Consider the following 13824-nt stretch of genomic DNA (forward strand, 5'->3'; position numbering starts at 1 on the left):
TTGAGAGATTCAACTGCACCTTGAAGGGCATGATAATAGGCCTGTCAGAGCCCTTGTGGCAGAAGTGGGACGTCCTCTTGCCATGCCTTCTGTTCGCTTACAGGGAGGTGCCTCAAAAAGGGCTTGGCTTTAGTCTCTTTGAGCTGTTGTATGGCCACCCTGTGAGGGGACCTTTGAGTCTGGTAAAGGAGGCTTTGGAGAAGGCCCCTAGTAAACCCCCAGGATGTATTCAGTTACATGCTGGCTCTGAGAAACCAGACTGTCTGCTTCAGAGCTCTTGCGCAAGAGAACCTGGAAGCAAGACAGGAAGACTTGAAACACTGGGATGACCAGAATGCAACTCTGGTCGAGTTTCATCCTGGTTAGAAAGTGTGCATGATGGCGCCAATAGAGCCTAGGGGGCTCCAGGACAAGTGGACTGGGCCATTTGAGGGGGTGGAGGGCAAGAGTGAAGTCACCTACCTGGTGGACTTGCGGACTCCCAGGAACCCCTTTACGGTCTTGCATGTGAACCGGCTCAAGCCACACTTTGAGCGGACTGAATTGTCTATGCTCCTAGCAACAGATGTTGGGTTGGAGGAAGAGAGTGAGCCTCTTCCTGACCTCCTGTCTGCTGGAGAAGAGGATGAGTCTGTGGAGGGAGTGAACTTCTCCCCCTCCCCGACCCCAGAGCAGCAGAGGTACTATCGCTAGGTGTTGGGTCAGTTCGCCTCACTGTTCTCCCTGATCCCAGGGGTCACACACTTGTGTACACACAATGTGGACACTGGGGACAGTCCTCCTTTTAAACACAAAGTTTACAGAGTGACTGACAGGGTGAGGGCTAAAATTAAAGATGAAGTTTCAAAAATGTTATTGTTGGGGGCTACTAAGTTTTACAGCAGCCCCTGGGCCAGGCCTGTGGTTTTGGTTCTAAAACGTGCTGCTCCTGGTACCACTCCAGAACTCTGGTTCTGTGTGGATTACCAGGGACCCAATGCGGTCACTAAGACTGATATGCACCACATCCCGAGCTGGTGAGCTCATTGACCAGTTAGGAGCTGCCGAGTACCTAAGCATGTTTGATCATACCTCTGGGAACTGGCAGATAGCCTTGACTGAGAGGGCTAAGGAGAAGTCTTCATTCTCCACACCAGATGGGCCCTACCAGTTTAGGGTGATGCCCTTTGGGATGAAGAATGCCCCTGCCACATTTCAGAGGTTGGTTTCAGTGCCGCCTACCTGGACGACATTGCTGTGTTCAGTTCCACATGGGAGGAACACTTGCAACACCTCTGCAAAGTGTTGGAGGCCCTGCAGAAAGCAGACCTAACTATTAAGGCAAGCAAGTGCCAAATAGGGCTGGTCTCTGTGGTGAACTTGGGACACCAGGTGGGGAGTGGCCAGGTGGCACCCCTACAGCCAAAGATTGAAACCATTCTGGCTTGGGAGCCCCCAAGACCCAGACTGAGGTGAGAGCCTTTTTAGGTCTCACTGGATACTATAGGAGGTTTGTCAAGGGGTATGGCACAACTGTTGCTCCCTTTACTGAGTTAACTTCCAAAAAGCAGCCCAAGAATGTGATCTGGACTGAGTCTTGCCAGACAGGATGCCATGTGCACAGCACCTGTGCTGAAGGCACCTGACTAATCCAAGCCTCAGAGCATGGTATTGGAGCAGTACTCTCGCAGCTTAAAAAATAGGGCCTAGATCAACCTGTAGCCTTCATTAGCAGGAGGTTACTTCCCAGGGAACGAAGGTGGAGTGCAATTGAGCATGAAGCTTTTGCTGTGGTCTGGGCACTGAAGAAGCTGAGACCCTACTTGTTTGGGACTCAATTCCGGGTTCAGACAGACCACAGGCCCCTCAGATGGTTAAAGCAGATAAGGGGTGAGAATCCCAAATTGTTGAGGCATTCCATCTCCCTACAGGGAATGGACTTTACGGTGGAACACCACCCTGGCACCGACCACACCAATGCTGATGGTCTGTCCAGATTCTTTCGCCTTAGCGATGAGCACTCCCACGAGGTTGGGTAGTTGCTCCCCACTTTCAGCTGGTGGGAACACGTGTTAGACTTGGCATCATCGACATGGTCTCCTCTAACTTTTTGACTCTACTTCCCAGGTTGTTTCTGTGTGCTGGACTCTCTTTTTGCTGTTTTGTTTGCTCTGGACACTTTACCACTGCTAACCAGTGCTAAAGTGTAAGTGTTCCCTGTGTAAATTATATGTGCACATTGGCTTATGCATGATTAGGATGTTTGATTTACTAGTAGGTCCCTCGTAAAGTGCACTAGAAGTGTCCAGGACTTTTAAATCAAATGCTACAAGTGGGCCTGCAGCGCTGGTTGTGCCACCCACCTTAGTAGCCCTATAAACATGGCTCAGACTTGCCACTGCAGTGTCTGTGAGTGCAGTTTTAAACTCCCAATTCGACTTGGCAAGTGTACCAACTTGCCAGGCGGCCTAAACCTTCCCTTTTTATGCTTGTAAGGCACCCGTGAGGTAGGCCCTTGGTAGCCCCTGTAGGAAAGTACCATCTTTCTTGGCATGTTTCCCACAATTTCTGCCTGTTTGTCAGTGTGTTTTGCCTGTCTCCCTGAGATCCTGCTAGCCAGGACCCCAGTGCAATTCGTTTGTGGCCTATGTTTTGTTGTCAGTATGCTTAACTGTGTCACTGAAGTTCTGCTAACCAGAACTCCAGTGCTTATGCTTTCTCTACTCACCAAATTTGTCACTACACTTTAATGACTCCATATTCCAATTCTGATTTACATACTGACCCCCCTTATAAGTCCCTAGTATATGGTACCTAGGTACCCAGGGCATTGGGGTTCCAGGAGATTCGTATGGGCTGCAGCATTTCTTTTGCCACCCATAAGGAGCTCATCCAAACCTTTCATCAGGACTGCCACTGCAGCCTGAGTGAAATAGTGCACACACTATTTCACAGCCATTTTCACTGCACTAAGGTAACTTATAAGTCACATATATGTCTAACCTTCATTTACTGAAGGCTAGGTGCAAACTTACTGTGTGTGAGGGCACCCTTGCACTAGAAAAGGTGCCCCCACGTCATCCAGGGCCAATTCCCCAGACTTTGTGAGTGCGGGGATACCATTATAAGCATGCACTACATATATGTCAATACATATATGTAGCTTCACAATGGTAACTCTGAATATAGCCATGTGAAGTGTCTAGCATCATGGAACTGTCCCCCCAATCCAAATCTGGTATTGGCGGGCCAATCCCATGCACCCTGGGGTATCCACCATGGACCCCCCCGGTACTGCCAAACCAGCTCTCTGAGGTTTCCAATGCAGCCCCAGCTGCTGCCACCTCACAGACAGGTTCTGCCCTCCTGGAGACTGAGCAGCTCAATCCTAGGAAGGCAGAACAATGCATTTCGTTTGGGAGGAAGGTGTTACATCCTCTCCCATTGGAAATAGGGCGTTACACCCTCTCCCTTTGGAAATAGGTGGTACACGCTTGGGAGGGGTAGCCTCCCAGAGCCTCTGGAAATGCTTTGAAGGGCACAAGCGGTTCCCTCCTTGCATAAACCAGTCTACACCAGTTCAGGGACCCCCTGTCCCTGCTCTGGCACGAAACTGGACAAAGAAAAGGGGAGTAACCACTCCCCTGTACATCCTGTCCTTGCCCAGAGCAACTCCAGAGTGTCCCTGGCATTAGCCACATTGGATTCCAAGGTGTAGGGACCCTCTGGAGACCTCTGAGTGGCCAGTGCCAGCAGGTGACGTCAGAGACCCCTCCTGATAGGGGCATACCTGGGAAGGTAGCCAATCCCCCTCTCAGGGCTATTTAGTGTCTCTCCTCTGGGTGTTTCCTCAGATTCGGTTTGCAAGATTCCTCCAGGACTCCTCTGCATCCGCTGCTTCAGCTTCCGACCGTCGGATCAACCACAGACTACTCCAGGTACCTATGTAACTGCAACAAAGTATCCAGGATGACTCCTGTTACCTGCAACTTCAGCTCCAGACAGTTTTTTCAACAGTTTCCAAGGTGTGCACACTCTGAAGACTGCCTGTCTTCACCCTGCACCAGAAGAACTGAAGGGATCTCCTAATAGAGTGACAGAGTCACTTCCATGGTTCTGCAGGCACCCTTCTGCGATGACCGGTACTCTGGGACTCCTCTCCTCACGACGAGCATGCTCCCTGGAACACAGGTGGTGGACCAAAGTGACCCAGACTGTCCAAATGTCCAGCTGTCCAAATTTGGTGGAGGTAAGAGCTTGCCTCCCCGTGCTGCGACAGTACTCCTTTGCATCATGTCGTCTGGAGCTCCTTGGGCTTCTGTGCACGTCTTCCAAGAATCCTTCATGCACAGCGTAGCCGACGTCCCCAAGACTCCATCCTGTGATGCACAGCTCCCTGAGTTGTTCTCCGCCGGCGTGGGACCTTCCAGTGTAGTGCTGTGATGACTGCACTTTGCATCTTCTTTGTCTCTGTGTTCTGGGACTCCCGTTTGTGCTGCCTGGTCTGCTGAGGGCTCTCTGAAGTGCTGAGAGCCCCCTCTATCTCCTCAGTCTCAGTTGAGACCCCAAGGTCTCTCCTGGGTCCAGGCAGCTCTTTTTTTAACGCAAACCTCATACTTGCTTGAACCAAGGCTTCTTGGTGGAATTTAGCGACTCAAACAGCCTGCATCCAACAACTCAATGTTGCACATCACCTGCACCAAGCAGGAACCTGCAGCCATCTTCTTTGGTGCTCTTCTTTACTTTTCTTATGACCGGAGAATCCACATTTGCACCTTCTTCTAGGTTGGCAGGAGCTCCTGTCCTTCCTGGACTCTTCTTTGACTTCTGGACTTGGTCTACTCTCTACACAGGTCTTCAGGTCCAAGAATCCATTGCTTGTTGCTTGCAGGCTTGCTTGGTTCTTGCAAAATCTCTTATCACGACTTGTTGTGTGTCCTGAGTAAACTTGCTGTACTTTACTCCTACTTTCCTGGGCTTCAGGGTAGGGTACTTTACTTATCTTTGGTGTTTTCCTACACTCCCAGTACCACTCTACACACTGCACTTGCGTAGGGGAGAATTTGTTATTCACATTCCACTATTTTAGAATATGGTTTGTGTTGCCCCTGGCTCATTGCAATCTCTTGTATTTTGTACTGTTTGCACTATTCTATGACTGTTTACCTTCCTGATTTGGGTTACTAGAGCATATATTGTGTACAATACGTACCTCCAGAAAGAGTATTGCCTTTAAGATACATTTTGGCTTTTTGGTAACACTGAGTATTGTCTTTTATTGTGTATAGGTACTGTGTAACTATAGTAGTACTGCAGGAGCTTTTCATGTCTCCTATTTCTTGCTTCAACCATTCTGTGACTCTGCTTGTTTGTGGATTCCCTGTCTGGGTCAGTTTGACAGTTGGGCTGTGTGCACCTCTCCTCTAGACAATGACACAAAGGGAGCTGGGGTGTAGCCTTCACATCCTGAATGGCCATCTGGGCTGAGGGGAGGGGACTTACACTTACACCTTAAAGGGCTGTGCCTGCCCTCACACAATGCAGTCTCGAACCCCCCTGGTGTGTGTCTGGGGCCTGGCCTAGGCAAGACAGGATCTTGAAAATTACAGAGACTTCTCTTTGAAGTAGGCCTACTTCAGAGGCAGAAAGTGAACCAAGAGAAACCTCTGTCAAGGAGAAGAGCTGAAAGCTGGAGGAGGAGTATTGCCTCTTTTCCAGTGACTGTGCTTTGCTGGGTTGGCCTGCAGTAGCTGCTTCTACCTGAGAGAAGACAAAGGCTGACTTTTGTGGGAGACTTCCCACTGGTGAAGAATCTCCATGGGCTTGAAACTGAGCTTCCATCTGGTTGTTGAAGTCTCAGGGACAACAAAGACTTCCCTCTGCCAGCACTTGGGCTTTCTGCTGAGAGTCCTGCCTGCCAAGTGGTGCCCTAACCTGTCTCTGGGCGCTTGAAAGGTGTAGCTGGTGGAAAAGGGCAGAAATCCACGCAAAATCCGAAGTGCGGGGAAACTTTCGACGCAGCACCCGCCTTGCAACTGATAAACGACAAGCCGCCGGCCTCACAGCTAAATTCTATGCTCCACCTGCATCGCGGCTGGGAAAGCAACACAACGTGGCTGGAGAAACAACACGCAACACCCGCAGCAGCTGCTGTTACTGACGCAAGCCCCAACGCAGCTCGGTTTCTTGACACTGTGCGACCGGATTTCAATGCAACATTTCTTGGCACAGCAAATCAACGCAAAGCCTGCCCGGACTCAAGGTGCCTTCTCGGATCGACATATCACTCTCTTGTGGGAGAGAAGAAACAACGCACGCCGACCCAACCGGAGGAGGAAAGACACATGTTCTCACTTTCGGGTGAGAAATCGATGCACCGCTGGCCTTCTTCGAAATACACTCGCATGCGGCTTAATTTTGTTGCTACCCAGGTACTTTTGTAAAATAACAGCATTCTCACTGTTTTGTAAGGATTAAGGGCCAGATGTATCAAGCGATTTTGCATTCACATACGGTGCGAATCGCAAAATTCAGCCGTTTGCGAATGCAAAAGTGCCTTTCGCGATATATGGAAGGAATTCGCAGTACGAAAATAAGGAATCGATAAAATATTGTTTTTTTGCGAATGCTACATGATTTTGCATGTCGCAAATAGTGTATCACAAATAGCGATATGAATTACTAAATCGCTATTTGTTAAACACAAATTGTGACACCGATTTGCGAATCGCAGATAGCGATCCACAAAATCAGCTCGCTCTTTGCGATACGCTGATTGGAACACGCAAAATCCGATTCGCAATGCGATGCATCAAATATTTGCAAATTGCGAATATTCGCAGAATGGTCTTTTGCACGTGCAATTTACCACAAATTGAAATCAGGTGGTAACCAGGTGCAACCTATATAAAGAGGCCCAGAATGACTCAGCCTTTTTTCCACAAAGGCTGCACTCTACGTGATGGCGAAGAGAATGAGGATCTTGGCAGGTTTGAGGAGAGGGAAGGAGACAGGGGCGCATTTTCAGAGTGCGCATAACACTTTTTGACCAGACTGAGGAGGAAGTTTATGAGAAGTACAGGTTAAGCTCAGCCATGATACTTGACCTGATAGCTGAGCTACAACCCATGCTGCAACGCACAACACACAGGACCAATAGCATACCCACCCATGTGCAGGTATTATGCTCCCTGCAACTACTAGCCTCAAGGAGCTATCAAGGGGTCATAGCATCAGCTGGAGGGGTATCACAGAGTGCCCTCTCTAGAATTTGCAATGCATTCCTCAATGCCATGCTGAGCAGAATACAACAGTACATAAGATTCCCTTACACCCCACAGGAATTACAACATACTAAAATCCAATTCTACCAGATAGCACAGTTCCCACATGTTCTAGGTGCCATCGATGGGAAACATGTAGCAATCGGTCCACCACCGGCCACCGAGTATGTGTTACGCAACCGTAAAAACCATAATTCCAAATACCTAGGGCACACACATGACTCGTACATCTTTCACCACAGTGTGATTGACACAAGACTGCTAGCTGGGGAGTTTGGTGACATATATCTACTAGGTAATTTGATAGTTTACAATGTTGCATTGATATAAGTGTGACATCAGATATCACAAGTACTCATTTTACTCTCTGTGCATTCAGGAGACAGTGCCTACGCTGTGAGCACCTATATGTTGACGCCCTACCTGAGCCCTGCAACTCCAGCAGAGAGGAGGTACAATGCTGCACACAGGGCAAACCGCAATGTGGTGGAGCACACTTTCGGGCTGCTGAAGAGTCACTTCAGGTGCACCACAGTACAGCCCAGAGACGACCTGCAAAATTGTGGCCACATGTGTTATCTTGCACAACATAGCAACCACCAGAGGCATTAGACAACAAATGGCAACTCATTGATTGAAATAAATGCACATTCTAATTATGTATTCGAAAAGGAATTGCGGGTGCTCATACACTGAAACACATCGTTGCAAAGATGTGTAAAACTGGGTTGCTAAAGAGCAGACTCGTTCTAGAAACAAAAAGCAAAACAGTGGAGCACACCCAATAGTCAATATATCTATATTTTGAAAACAGATAATATCTAATAGATTAATTTAAGAAATCACAATAGGTTACACTATAGTGCCATTTCCCAAACGGTGTTGGTGGACATAGTCAAACAAAAAACCAATATAGAAAAAACAATACTATCCACAAACAATATTATTCACAAAATAGACAATTTTAATACATAGAAAAAAAATATATGTTTTTAATCCACATAACTATAAACATAAAAATGATAAACATATAAATACAAAGTCGAAATCCCTCAGCCGACAAGTGTTTCGTCCACACCAGACTTCTTCAAGGCTGAGAGAATCACAACAAACAACACTCCATTATAATACACATATATACATAACTTTATACAAAAAAGAAGAAGAAAAAAAAGAATTTTTTTATATTACATTTTTCTTTTTTTCCTAAATAAACATAATTTTTTATCAGTAAAATAGAAAAGTCACTACACCAACACCGTGCATATAGTGGAACAATTTAATAAATAATGGATAGCAACAGCGAAAAGCCACCACCACATATCCTATTGTGACAAAGTATTATTTACTATCAGAGAGAGTTATGTACAACACTCCACATATCTTCAATTATCAGATACGCAAAGGCCACAGAGGCCCCAAGGATGCTTTTTAATACAGCATGCGAGCCCAAGTGTATATAGAATTTGTGTCCAAAGTAACCTCCCATTCTACCACAGTAAAAGAATAATTTCTGATAAGTCTTTACCTTTAGTCACTTGATCACCAGTTATACCCATGTTCTCACACACTCCAAGTATAAAAAATATTTCCCAGAGCACAAGTAATAATTTAGAAGGTATGAAATCTAAATACTTCTGTTTGGAAAAACGTAGGTAACAGTAATTATCCCGTTGGTGGGATGCCACAGTTTTAAAGAAATACATTACAGAAAAAAAGGTCCCTCGGGGCCTTAGAGTAGTTATATTTCCTACTTTTGATGACTTGTCAGTTAAGCACATGTTGGATTGGGAACAGTTACTCTTCGAGACTTCGAAGGGTATGATGACAATTTTAATACAACATGCGGAGGAAAAAAGGGAAAAACTATTAAAAGACATACAGAAATTAGAGAATTCGATTCTGGCTTTGAATTTGCCAGATGTCAAAATAAAAAATGATAAGATCTTGAAAGAAATGCTTGACAAACACCAAATGTACATCAAAAATAAGAAAATGTCAAAATTGCAAAGAGACGATAGAGACTATGAAAATGGTTGGGTATATACGTTTGCTAGGAGATTTGACAATCTCATTCATAAGGGACAGGCCATGAATGTGAAGGGCACTATGGGAACCACGACTAATGAATCGGATTTTTTTCAATCACATCAGATGAGTCTGATGGTACTAGTGTATCGAGTGATAACACCAATTCAAGTATTAATGAAGATCAAATGGCCTCTACTAGTTTTTTACAGGAAGCAAAAAGGTACAGATTAGGAAACAAGAGGTATGCTCACAGTCAGCCATTTCAAAATACAAGACAAAGACACGTAGAGGCAAAAGGAGAGGGGGAGCCCACAAATCAGCCAACCATGGGGGTTCAGACCAGAGCACCAAGGAACTAAACCAAGAACAACTGACATCTATACCTAATGAAAATGTGATAGATGCCGTACAAGACTGCAGTAGCATCTCAATTGTGAATTTGTCTAAATGTGCCCTTACCGAAGAATAAACAAAGGTGTTAGGTAAGGGATTGGGTTTCTGTGTGTCTAATATTTGCGACATGACTCAAGTACATATCGATTTTTTCAAATTTCTTAGACAATTAAAACGTAAGAAATATTTTGCAGAAAAGCCTGAGACGCACATGGAAACAACACCCAGTGCTATAGTAAGCACACACACAATCAAAGATGTTATGGATATTGAACTTTTGCTTACCCTGGAAGATATGGACTATAACAACATGGATAGATTAAACTTATTGAATGACCTTAAGATTGTCCAGGATACATCTCTGGATAGTGGCCTTAAACCAAAATCTAGTCTTATCCCTAAATTTCCAAGCAATAATATTATAGAAGTGTTTGGGAGATTAGTGAAAGAAGATCTTCACAAACTACAAAAACTGATTAAACTAGGCAACTTTCGCAAATCATCTAATGTAACCAAAAAGCAGAGACTGGCCTTAAAAGAACTGAGTGGCAATTAAAACATAGTGATAAAGGAAGCAGACAAGGGGGGAAACATTGTGATTTTAGATAGAGCGGATTACATTCAAGAAATAGATAGACAATTGGCTGACAGTGACGCATATCTGAAATTACAATGTAATCCCATCAAAATGAGTGTTGATAAACTTGAGAAAATGTTACTTTCATGGTGTAACCAGGGTCTAATTTCTGATTTGGAATTCAAGTACATTTTCAATCCTTATCCTACATCACTGTGTATATACATGTTACCCAAATTGCATAAAAGCACAGTCTCACCAGCAGGTAAACCCATAATATTGGGAATAGGAGCACCTACGGAAAGACTATCCGAGTTTATTGATAGCTACTTGCAGCCGGTTGTGAAAAATATCCCTTCATATTTACAAGATACGAAGGATGTTCTCCGTAAGTTATAGGGTGTGACCTGGACCTCAGATATGATGTTGGTCACTTTGGATGTATCCTCTTTATACACATGTATCCCCAAAGATAAGGGTTTGCAGGCAGTGCAATATTTTTTGCTTGGAAGATCTGCATCCCACATGGAACATACTGAAATGATATTGTGCATGATTGAGTTTGTCGCGTGGGCTCTCATTATCCTAAATGAGACTACTGGATTTCTAGGTAGCAGGATCGTTCACGGTGTGGGGGACTGAGTCTGACCCACTTGGAAGGACCTCTGTCACCCTAAATCCGGTTTTGCTCCGGCTAACTAGCAGTGCCTCATCTCTCCCAAGGGGAAGGGATGATTTGGCAGCCGAGCGCATGACATCTTAGAACTTCTCAGGGAAGTCGTGGTCACTCAGATCCAAACCAGCTCTCTCATTTACAATACGATCTCATATACAAATGACAAAGGCAGTTTGAGTTTTATAGATTGTTTTAATAAAACGACTGCATTTTAGATATTAAGACGTGAGCCGCAATAACCAGAACCATACAATACAGTAGGATTGAAATAGTCACGAGGAGAATGAAACATAAGAATAACGCTATCATGGTGTTAATAATTTCTACTCTTTCTCAGCTAGTTCTATTTCGAGCCCAGCATGTTAAGCTTCTAACTTGCCTTTCAGATTCCCTGGGAAGCCATAACCCCTCATACCTGAGCAAAGGCCTGTGATCTGGTTCAGCATCTGCAACGAGGCAGTCAGCGTCTAGTTGTGGTTCCCTGGTCGGAATCTCCCTCCTCTGTGTATTGGGACAAGGAAGTGTTTTTATAACTAACATGTCAGTGTGATCACAAAATGTCCCTACGCAAGAATGCCAAAGACTAAACTCCTACCATGTCTATCGGCAATGTACCAGACTGTATCCTTGACTGAAGCACAGAGTGAACAAGAATGTGTTATTGAGAACTCCAGTGCTGAAGTAGGCTAAACAGTGTGAGATAAAAAATAAAACAAGACCGTAGAACTGGTTATTTGAAAAATAACAATACGAAGCAGAATAAAAAGCATTTAGAGCAAAGTGCACAGAGGCTCTAAGCTGCGCGCAAAGGAATAAAATACATCCAGGGCAAACTGCACAAAGGCCTAAAGCCTGAAGCTAACGCGCAAAGGATACATAAAACTGACCACACTACACCCTCCACTTATCGGTAGCAAGTGGTTCTAATAATATAAAAATATGCCCCTGATACAAAAAAAAATACATCAAATATATTTCGACAAGTCCAGAGGACAGCGAAGCAGAAAACTAATTTATATTGGAAAGCATGTGACGTTAAAGCCAAATTCGATACAATGTCAATTTTCAATAATAAAAAAAAAAAAAAAAATTCAGACAGAAGCCACGGAAAGCAGGAGATCCTCTACTTCGACAGATGTCAATATCGGAAAATCCGCGCCAGAACTATCATGGAGCAGGTGTGTTCCAAAGCCCCAAAACCATCCAGGGCGGCACCCCGTGCAGGGCCTATGAATGAGACAATACCATCTTCCTCCAGGAAGGGAATCTCATAAACTGCCTCATGAAGCAAACGCAACCGTAGTGCACAAGTCTGGGAATGAGCCCTAATCGGGAACATCAACAGATCAGTATCGACCACTGTGGGGCGCTGCAGTGATAGACAGAGAGCCAGTGCATGTTCAAACGAGCACCAAAGACACCGAAAAACGGGTTGCACACAATCCAAAAACGGTCGTAATGACAGAGACCAGTCACACTCCAATTGTCCCAGGAGTGTTGCTCCAAAATGCTGCATCATGCGTTCACGACACAGCTGCGCAGACGGGAGCACCAATATGGTATCTCGTCGCGGTGGGACAGCCATTGCGGAAGAACAGCAGCAACAGCAAAACACCAGCCAAAGTAATCGGAAATCCCCCAAAAATGCTTCCGAAAATAGAGTGAATAGCCGAAGGTATTAAACCGAATATGGAAGAGAAGGTATGAGCAAAACCAACACCAACAGCTTTGAAAAAATGTGCAATCCCAGCAGTGCTGAACGCATTAAATATACGTCTCACGAGTTCACCAAAGTGACTCGGAAAGTTAGTATTTAAAAGGGACTGTATTTTCGCTGATGACCTTGCCACCTGAAGTGCGTAGGTCTCGCTAGCAGATGCAAGGGCCACATGCTTTTGAAACAATAGAGCTTTCAGTCGACTCAACTTGTCGAAATTCACCTTGGAAGTAGCAATATGAGGCCAGATGTCCGCTACCTCCTTAATTCGAGTGGGGGGAAACAACACATTCCCGCAGCATGTAACGGCCTTGGTGACAACGACCACGTAAACTATTCAGGCACGCATGCCACAACAGGGTTCACCGTTAAAAAGGACGTAGCTGCCGTTTGAAAGCACCTGGAAAGTGTTTTTTATTACCGGGACCGGGACTGGAACTCCCTTAAGATAACAAGCTAAGTTAGCAATCGAGGCATTGCACGCCCCGTGCATAGACAGCTGTTTACAAACCATCGAATGGCTGACAGAAGTTTCGCATTCGCTACCGCTAAGAAAAACCTCCCTCATACCATTAAGACATCTGTATGGAAAGGGAAGCTCCCACACCTCATGTATGTAACTGTCTCCCAACCGTTCATATCTACCCACCGGAATGTTTTTTAAACAAGAAGTAAATTGCAGAGTGGAGATAGGCAAATTAATAACCCCGTGAATCAACCACTCTGCTGACGGAATCTCAGCCACAGTAAAAGGCAATTTCTCCAACTTTTCAATATTTAACATAACATATGTTGCTTCCTTCTTAGCCATTAGTTGTTGTTGACGTGTCAAATTAAAGGAAATTAATATCTCCCTGGCACGAATGTGCTGCCACGGAACGCGACCTGCCTTCAACGTCTGTAGAGTCCAACCCAACTGCATGATGGACCGCGTTTGACTCTGCCCATGATATAAAGAAGACATATCCGATTTAATCATGTCTATAGCAGAGGAAACAACGTTGTCAATTGTGTATACACGGTCTGATAGGGTATGCATCATATTATCCACAACAGACAAAGCTTGAATCAAATTTTCCTGACCAATTTGCCTCAACCGGGCCGCTGCCTCCTGTTGTGAGAGCTTCCAAATCTCATTATATACTTCATATAAAAAACGTTTCTTCCG

This window comes from Pleurodeles waltl, chromosome 1_2, assembly GCF_031143425.1.
Source record: "Pleurodeles waltl isolate 20211129_DDA chromosome 1_2, aPleWal1.hap1.20221129, whole genome shotgun sequence".
Taxonomy (NCBI): domain Eukaryota; kingdom Metazoa; phylum Chordata; class Amphibia; order Caudata; family Salamandridae; genus Pleurodeles; species Pleurodeles waltl.